The 9,579-nt window shown below is 47.6% G+C and overlaps 1 protein-coding gene and 1 pseudogene across 2 annotated transcripts in view; one reads left to right on the top strand and one right to left on the bottom strand.

The window, feature by feature from the left end:
- Positions 1-1,546: 1,546 nt before the first annotated feature.
- On the bottom strand, positions 1,547-2,109 carry LOC100425770 (small nuclear ribonucleoprotein G pseudogene; annotated as a pseudogene). Its single transcript, XR_013394966.1, has one exon. The product of XR_013394966.1 is annotated as a small nuclear ribonucleoprotein G pseudogene (transcript).
- A 5,166-nt stretch (positions 2,110-7,275) lies between these two features.
- The window catches only part of FAXDC2 (fatty acid hydroxylase domain containing 2), a 31,656-nt gene continuing 29,352 nt past the window's right edge, over positions 7,276-9,579 (top strand). The window contains 1 exon segment of the mRNA NM_001257519.1: positions 7,276-7,455. The gene's annotated coding sequence lies outside the window, so the exon portion shown is untranslated.

The raw sequence follows: 9,579 nt of genomic DNA, 5'->3' as shown, positions 1-9,579 counted from the left end.
ACTGGCCCGCCAGGGTCTGCTCCAGTTACAAAGAGGACGGCGCCTCCCGTGGGCACGGCGCTTGGCCAGCGCAGGCGTCGCCGGGCTCTTAAGAGCTCCAAAACCTTTGCGAACGCGCAGGGAGTTCGCCAGATTTTAGTGTCGAGACCCACGGGCTCAGGCCTCGCCCAGGAGCTTCTGAAGCCCCTCGGCCAGCCCTTTGGTTCCCTTTTAATCCTGCTTGGAGACAGGGCTCTTGACCGACGCCCGCCCTGGGCAGCGTGTGACCAGCTGGGGCGCGCCTCCGCCTCGTGTTCTCCGCGGTGGGAGAGAAGACAAAGCGCCGGCTTCCTGCCCACAACGTCGGCGGCGGGCCGCCCTCAGCCACTCTGGCCAGCGCTCCACCCCTGTTCCCGAGAGGACGTGGGGGCTGCCCCAGGCACGGTTCTAGTCCTTGTCCCAGATGCTTCTACTTGAAGTGCTGTTGATAAAAGAACGGCAAATGCACCCCTAGTGACCGGGAGAGGGTCTTCTACTCTTCACTTTGCACTTTTAAACATTTCTTCCTAAGGGGATTCTCCAGAATCCTTCCAATTCCTAGGCTGGATGCCGAGCTGGCCTTGAGCGGCAATTTCAAACGGGATTCCCAAAAGCTATTCTCCAGGGAGGTGAACTCCTAGCTCCAGCCTCCAGGATAAGAGCATCAAATGCACTTTCTGAACTCCAGTCCCCCTCTTCTCCCCTCCAAATGAGTGTTTAGCTCCTTATCTGCAAAATTAGGATACCATTGGTTCTCATGAGCTTGTGAAGATTAAATAGTTAATAATTGGAAAAACACCGCGCACCAAGGAAGATATAAAAGAGCGTTCGATAAACGGCATGTCTCAGTTTGCTCTCTCTATAACAGTCGATTTGGGGCCGGGCGCGGTGACTCCCTGAGCCTGTAATCCCAGCACTTGGGGAGGCCGAGGCGGACAGATCACCTTAGGTCAGGAGTTCAACACTAGCCTGGCCAACATGACAAAACCCTGTCTCTACTAAATAATACAAAAATTAGCTGGGCGTGGTGGAGGGCACCTGTAATCCCAACTACTCTGGAGGCTGAGGCAGGGAGAATTGCTTGAACCTAGGAGGCGGAGGTTGCAGTGAGCCTAGATCGCGCCACTGCACTCCAGCCTGGGCAACAGAGCAAGACTCCGTCTCAAAAAAATAATAAACAGTGATTCGGTTGAGGAATACACTGATAAAGAAGGCAGGCAAGTTTCCCATTCACCAGTCAGTTCTGTGGGTTTCTAACGTGCTTTCGCCCACTTATAATTAGAGTCAGGAGAGGCTAGCACTGACAGGCAGGCAGTAGTCACATGAAAAGTGGCCTCCCCAGTCCTTTCTTGGAATTTTGTTTTTTCCTGTGGCACTGTGCCTGGTGTGTGTTAAAACAAACAGGAAACACCGTGTCCAGCCCCACCACCACCCCTCACCCAGAACTGGGTGCTCGTTTCTCAAATTATTGAAAACAAATATAAAGCAAGCATAGATGGATTGTATTTTAGGAGGAGCTGGAATGTTATTTTATTTTATTTTATTTTCACATTTAATAAGATTCTTCCACTTTAATGCATAAACCCTTTGATATCAGTGTCAACCAGGAAAATTCATGTTAGAAAAAATTGGAATGAGAGCTAATATTCTATATTCAGAACATTTGAGAAAGCATTTTTGACTATTACAAAAGTTTATTTAACAAAAAGTCTAATATGAAAATGTATATGACCTAATTTCCCTATGGAGAGAGGACATGGGTTTCTCTGCTCAACAGCCATTATTTATACTCGTTCCAAGGCTTCTAACATGATGTTACTATTTCCTCGTATTACCACCATTCCAATATTGTTCTGTTGCCCACTAGTTGCCATCTCCACACATTCATCTATCACAAGGTTCATAAAGGGATCAAATCACCGCAATATTCCTTGGACATGTCTGCCACCATTTAATTTCAATGATAACTTCTTGTCCATAAATTTTTTCAACTCGGGAGGGTGAGCTTTGCTCATGGCGTATACTCCGCGGGCTCACAGATGCCTTGGAACTGAATCTATTTTATTTTTTAGACAAGAGTCTCGCTCTGGCACCCAGACTGGAGTGCAGTGGTGCAATCTCTGCTCACTGCAAGCTCCGCCTCCAGGGTCCACGCCATTCTCCTGCCTCAGCCTCCAGAGTAGCTAGGACCACAGGCGCCCGCCACTGCGCCTGGCTAATTTTTTGTATTTTTTTTTAAGTAGAAAAGGGGTTTCACCATGTTGGCCAGGATGGTCTCCATCTCCTGGCCTAGTGATCCACCCGCCTTAGCCTCCCAAAGTGCTGGGATTACAGGCATGAGCCACCGCGCCCGGCCTAGAGTGTTACCTTTTGAACATTGGATATGATGCTGTACTCATGGATATCGCAAACTTAGAATAATTTTCCAGAAGTCACTGCTTCCCAGTCGGAAGGAGGTCCCAAATGAATGAGACGGTAGTTGGAAAAGAATATATTCAGTGATATCATTTCATATTTGAGAAGAAAACTCTATTGCTTTTTGAGATGAGGGTCTTGCCACGTTATCCAGGCTGGTCTTGAATCCCTGGGCACCCAGGCTCAAGTAATCCTCCCCACTCAGCCTCCTGAGTACCTGGGATTACAGGTGCATGCCACTGCTCCTGGCCCCTACTGTTTTTGAGCTGCAAACTATAGAAAGTCAGGTTCCAACAAATCTCATTTGGGAGAGTATACGTTTTTGGTTTTTGGTGTTTTTTTTGTTTGTTTTTTGAGATGAGTTTCGCTCTTGTTTCCCAGGCTGGAGTGCAATGGCCCGATCTTGGCTCACCGCAACCTCTGCCTCCCAAGTTCAAGCGATTCTCCTGCCTCAGCCTCCAAGTAGCTGGGATTACAGGCATGCGCCACCATGCCCAGCTGATACTGTATTTTTAACAGAGACGGGGTTTCTCCATGTTGGTCAGGCTGGTCTCGAACTGTCGACCTCAGGTGATCCGCCCGCCTTGGCCTCCTAAAGTGCTGGGATTACAGGCGTGAGCCACCGCGCCAGGTCTTCTCAATTTTCTTAAACTTATACTCTCCTGCCGGGTGCGGCGGCTCACGCCTGTAATCCCAGCACTTTGGGAGGCTGAGGTGGGCGGATCACGAGCTCAGAAGATAGAGACCATGGTGGAACCCCTTCTCTACTAAAAATACAAAAAAAATTAGCTGAGTGTGGTGGCGCACGCCTATAATCCCAGCTACTCGGGAGGCTGAGGCAGGAGAATCGCTTGAACTTGGGAGGTGTAGGTTGCAGTATGCCGAGATCGCGCCGCTGCACTCCAGCCTGGCGACAGAGAGCGAGATTCCGTCTCAAAAAGAAAAAAAGAAAATTGAGAAACACTAGTTATAAAATGAATGGGACCCCTTAAGAACCACACAGCTGTCCAGGCGCGCTGGCTCACGCCTGCGAGGCGGGCGGATCATGAGGTCAGGAGATTGAGACCATCCTGGCTAACGCGATGAAACCGCGTCTCTACTAAAAATACACAAAATTAGCCAGGCGTGGTGGCAGGCGACTGTAGTCCCAGCTACTCCGGAGGCTGAGGCAGCAGAATGGTGTGAACCCGGGAGGCGGAGCTTACAGTGAGCTGAGATCATGCCACTGCACTCCAGTCTGGGCGGCACTGCCAGACTCTGTCTAAAAAAAAAAAAAAAACCGCTGATGTCTGATGTCTGATAACAGGAAGACCAATCAAGCTTTCCCATTATTCCCAACTCAGATCTGCATTCTCCCAGGCTCTCAAGGTCTCTCCTCAGGAACACTTCGTTTCAAGGAGATCAACCAGGAGGATTGAGCAATTCCTTGAAGATAGGATGGAGAGGCCGGGCATGGTGGCTCATGCCTGTAATCCCAGAACTTTGGGAGGCCAAGGAGGGTGGATCTCCTGAGGACAGGAGTTAAAAACCACCCTGGCCAACATGGTGAAACCCAGTCTCTACAAAAATACAAAAATTAGCCAGGCATGACGGCAGGTGCCTGTAATCCGAGCTACTCAGGAGGCTGAGGCAAGACAGTCGCTTGAAACTGGGAGGTGGAGTTTGCAGTGGGTCAAGATCACACCATGGCACTCCAGCCTAGGCAACAGAGCCAGACTCCATTTCAAAAAAAAAAAAAAAAAGATAGGATGGAGAGAACACCCAGGAAGACTGCAGACCTTCTCACTAGAGGGATGCTCTTCTCTCTAAGGCTTGCTCAACAATCAACTATTTACTGAAGACCAGTGTTACTAGTGCCAGAGTTATTACTCCCATGGAAATACATAAAGACCCTATATGAAAATTATTGTAGGAAAAAAGTACCTACTACTCCAGGGAGTGTTGACCACTTAAGCTAAAAAAGTTCAAGAGGAAAAGAATTAGGCTGGGCACAATGGCTCACACCTGTAATCTTAGCACTTTGGGAGGCTAAAGCACTTTGGAAGGCTGAGGCAGGAGGATCACTTGAGGCGAGGATTTTGGGACAAGACTGGACAACATAGCAACACCCCATATCTTAAAAAAAAAGAGAGAGAGAGAGAGAAAAGAACTGGAGACACAATACTTGACAGAAACAGGAAGGAAATTCTGGGTGAGAGGATTAGCGTAAGCAAAGATATGGACATAGAGACAATAGGAAATAGGAAAAAAAGTTTCTGCACATCATAGTTAGTGAAAAATAAATGTTTGCACATGACAGTGATGCTTGGCATTAGAAAGTAGGAAGGAAGCTAGGCACAGTGAATCATACCTGTAATCCAGCAATTTGGGAGACTGAGGCAGGAGGATTGCTTGAGTCAGGAGTTCAAGACCAGCCTGGGCAACATAGCCAGACTCTGTCTCTACAAAAAAAATTTTTTTTAATTAGTGGGGCATGGTGGTATGTTCCTGTAGTCCAACTGCTTGGGAGGATCTGAGGCCAGAAAGTTGAGACTGCAGTGAGCCATAGTTGAGCCATTGCACTCCAGCCTGGGTGACAGAGTGAAACCCTGTGTCTAAAGAAATTTTTTTTTTTTGAGACAGAGTCTCGCTCTGTTGGTTGCCCAGGCTGGAGTGCAGTGGTGCAATCTCGGCTCACTGCAACCTCTGCCTCCTGGGTTCAAGCAATTCTCCTGCCTCAGCCTCCCAAGTAGCTGGGACTACAGGCGCCCGTCATCACGCCTGGCTAATTTTCGTATTTTTAGTACAGATGGGGTTTCACTGTGCTAGCCAGGATGGTCTCGATCTCCTGACAGGGAGATTTATTTATTTATTTATTTATTTTTATTTATTTTAGAGACAGGGCCTCATTATGTTGCCCAGGCTGGTCCCTAACTCCTGGGCTTAAGAAATCCTCCTGCCAGGTCAGGCACAGTGGCTCATGCCTGTAGTCCCAGCACTTTGGGAGACTGAGGCGGGCAGATCACGAGGTCAGGAGTTTAAGACCAGCCTGGCCAATATGGTGAAACCCCATCTCTACTAAAAAAAAAATACAAAAATTAGCCGGGCGTGGTGGCACTACTCAGGAGGCTGAGGCAGAAGAATCGCTTGAACCTGGGAGGCAGAGGTTGCAGTTAGCCATGATCATGCCATTACACTCCAGCCTGGGTGACAGAGCGAGACTCCATCTCAAAAAATTAAAAAAAAGAAATCCTCTTGCCCCAGCCTTCCAAAGATTGCTGAGATTACAGGCATGAGCCACTGCTCCCAGCATTTTTTTTGTTTTGTTTTTTAGAGACAGGCAGGGTCCCACTCTGTCACTCAGGTTGGAGTGCGGTGGCACAATCATAGCTTACTGCAGACTCCAACTCCTGGGCTCAAGCCATTCTCCCACCTCAGCCTCCTGAGTAGCTGGGATAACAGACATGTGCCAGTAAGCTAATTTTTTTTTTTTTTTTTTTGAGACGGAGTCTCGCTCTGTCGCCCAGGCTGGAGTGCAGTGGCACTATCTCGGCTCACTGCAAGCTCCGCCTCCCGGGTTTACGCCATTCTCCTGCCTCAGCCTCCCGAGTAGCTGGGACTACAGGCGCCCGCCACCTCGCCCGGCTAATTTTTTTTTTTTGTATTTTTAGTAGAGACGGGGTTTCATTGTGTTAGCCAGGATGGTCTCGATCTCCTGACCTCGTGATCCGCCCGTCTCGGCCTCCCAAAGTGCTGGGATTACAGGCTTGAGCCACCGCGCCCGGCCTAATTTTTTTGTATACGTAGTAGAAATGGGGTTTTGCTATGTTGTCCAGGCTGGTCTCAAACTCTTGGCCTCAAGTGATCCTCCCGTCTTGGTCTTCCAAAGTGCTGAGATTATATGCATGAGCTGCCGTGCCCAGCCAAGTTTCTGAGTTTTGTTTATTTTGGAAGGAGTCTTCCTATGTTGCCCAGGCTGGTCTCAAATACCTGGGCTCAAGCGATCCTCCGACCTCAGTCTCCCAAATAGCTGGGACTACAGGTGAGCACCACCATGCCCAGCCAATCTCCATGTTTGATTGTTAAGTGGAAAAAGCAAAGTGCACAACAAACATACTATGGAGCTGTTGCTAAAGGAGAAGCACAAGGCCTACACATGTTTTTATTTACATATGTAAGCTCTGGAAGGATATACAAAAATCTGGTCACAGGGGTTGCCTCTTGGGAGGAAAAAAAGGGGACTGAGGAGAAATAAAAAGACTTTTCATTGTACATTCTTTTGACCCTATTGTATTTTATATCATTTGCACATTTATTTAAAAATAGTTTTCAGAAATTTAAAAGCAGCTCTTTTTCTAAAGTGCTCTTCACTTCATGTCATGGGTCCTGTATCCTAAGTTCCCCTATTTCAATCACAGTGCAAATTCACCCTTCATAGGCGTGCCTTTCCCGCATCTAGACTCACTAGAAATAGCTGATGTATCTCTCCTCCCTTGCCTGCCCTCCACAGGAAGAGAAGCAATGAAAAAAAAGAAAATGAGATCCTCTGGTCTCTGTCACCTTTTTATCAACTTGTACTACCTGCCATTATCTGACACCCACATCTTTTCTTGAATCTGCCTCCTCCTATGGGACAGCAACATTTTCTTAAGTTGCAGATGATGGAGAAAAAAAATTTAAAGAAAAAAAGGGGGCAGGGGGAGGGAAGCCCAGAGTTTGGCCAAATGCACTTTTTTCAAGTTCTTGCTTGAGCTTAGATTTCCTTTCCGCTTTAAGGACATGCCCTCCGGAAAGAAGGGTGTTTTGTTTCCAGCCAACACGGAACCAAACTTTTTCATCACGTGCCTGGCCCAAGCCAGTACGCAGCTCTGTAATGAGATCACCATGGCCAACCTCCCACCCGAGCAAAAACAAGGTTAGCCGGCAGCACAGCGGCAGCACAGCGGCAGCAGCAGCCACCAAAGTGGGGGCTGAAAGGGAAGAGAACTTAGATTTGACCTGTGCAAGGACCACAGAGGAGCCTGGACACAGCCCACTGCTGAGGTAAGTGGGAACTACGGGGGAGGGGTGGTGTTTGCAAAGGTCAGGACATGTCCAAGTTCACTTAAAGTAAGGGCAAAACACACTCTTCCCACCTCCGCCACCACCCTGTCCTCTCTACTTATGTCAGGGTTAGATTTGCCTCCAGACAGTGTCCTAGGACATTTCTGTAGTGCAGTCGCCTCGTCTCTTACTAATGTCTGCATCCTCTGCCTGTGTTTGTACCATCTACCTCCTCAGTAGTCTAATTTTGCTAGCAATTGACAGGTGATTGTAATGGACAAGTAATTGTTTGACTTTAAAACCATGTAAAGGAGCAACTCATAAGTCAGAACTCAAATGAGAGACAGAACAAACTGGAAGAGACTGTTGGGAAGCAACTGTTGCCTAATTGCTTCTCACCTCTAATCTGCCATCACCTGGAAGGTAGGGGGCAAAATACAACAGTTTTAAAGTCTCTGGATAGATGTGTGGGTTATGAGCTAGACAAGTAGGTCGAAACTCTTTTGATGCAACATATACTTGGATTTACCGACAGTGACTCCAGTTGTTACATCGTTAGTGGCTTGATAGTACCTATGGAAACACTCCACGAAGGTTATTGGGTAAAGGGCATACAGTAAGGTGTGTAGATGGAGATGAACAATAGAACAGTGGCTTTCCAGGTGCTCCTTATAGGCCCTTTGGGGCTTAAGGCAAGCAAGATAAGATGCCGATTTGTGGGTTGCTTCAGTTTAATGTGCAATTCCAATTAAATTTCTTTGAGTGGGATATACAGATTCGATTCAATTTGCTAAAACACAAATGCACTAAGCATCAGCTTCTAACTTTACTTAGGAAAGTAATTAGCACAAGGGAATGGCGCTAAAATGTTCAATAGCAAAAGTTGGACACTTTTTGAGGGCAAAAAGCAATGCTTTTGATTCGTGTATCTCTTATTCGACAAATCCTTCTTGAGTATCTGCTACATGCCAGGCTTGGGCTTGATTCCGTGGATCTCATGGTAAACAAGACAGGCAGGTTCTCGGCCTCATGGACATGCAATCAAGCAGAACAGTAAGCGCAAAGTGTGCGAGTATCATGCAGCAAAAGGAGTGAAGAGAGTATACTAAAACTGGCCCATGGGAATCATTTTTAACCTTTCCTTTCATGCATTTCATCTTCTGTTTTTGTTTCTGTTTTTTGTTTTTTGAGATGGAGTCTCACTCTGTCACCCAGGCTGGAGTGCAGTGGCGCAATTTTGGCTCACTGCAACCTCTACCTCCTGGGTTCAAATGATTCTCCTGCCTCAGCCCCCCAAGTAGGTGGGATTACAGGTGCCTGCCACCACACCCGGCTAATTTTTGTATTTTTAGTAGAGATGGGGTTTCACCATGTTGGCCAGGCTGGTCTCCAACTCCTGACCTCAGGTGATCCAGCCACCTCGGCCTCCCAAAGTGCTGGGATTACAGGCATGAGCCAACGTGCCCAGCTGCATTTAATCTTTATTTTATTTTATTTTTTTCTTTTTCGGAGGCAGACTCTCGCTCCAGCGCCCAGGCTGGAGTGCAGTGGTGTGATCTTGGCTCACTGCAACCTCCGCCTCCCAGGTTCAAGTGATTCTCCTGTCTCAACCTCCAGAGTAGCTGGGATTACAGGTGGGCACCACCACACCCAGTTAATTTTTGTATTTTAGTAGAGACGGAGTTTCACCATGTTGGCCAGGCTGGTCTCAAACTCCTGACCTCAGGTGATCCGCCCACCTTGACCTTCCAAAATGCTGGGATTACTTACGTGAGCCACCGCTCCCGGCCGCATTTCATCTTCTTAAATGAATATCGGCCACTCTGTCTTCTATATAAGCCTCAGATTAGTACAGATGTTGAGTCATAGCAGCTCCTCAAAACCCTCTTCACCAGAGGCTTTAAGCTGTGTAATTACATTACAGGTCAGTCTCAGCCCTGGAGGCCGACTGCTCAGCTTTTTCCTAGCATGCAGTCTGAGAGCAGAGGCTGAAGTAAGGGGAGTTCTAATCTTTGGGACAGTTGCCCTCTCCCTGTGTCATTTCTTATGAAATAGAATTTATGCTATTCCCAAAATACGTACAGCACTAGGCAAAGTGTTAAGAAGCCTAGATTTTGCCAGAAA

Source organism: Macaca mulatta, chromosome 6, assembly GCF_049350105.2.
Source record: "Macaca mulatta isolate MMU2019108-1 chromosome 6, T2T-MMU8v2.0, whole genome shotgun sequence".
Classification (NCBI taxonomy): Eukaryota; Metazoa; Chordata; class Mammalia; order Primates; family Cercopithecidae; genus Macaca; species Macaca mulatta.
This window is presented reverse-complemented; position numbering and strand designations above follow the sequence as displayed.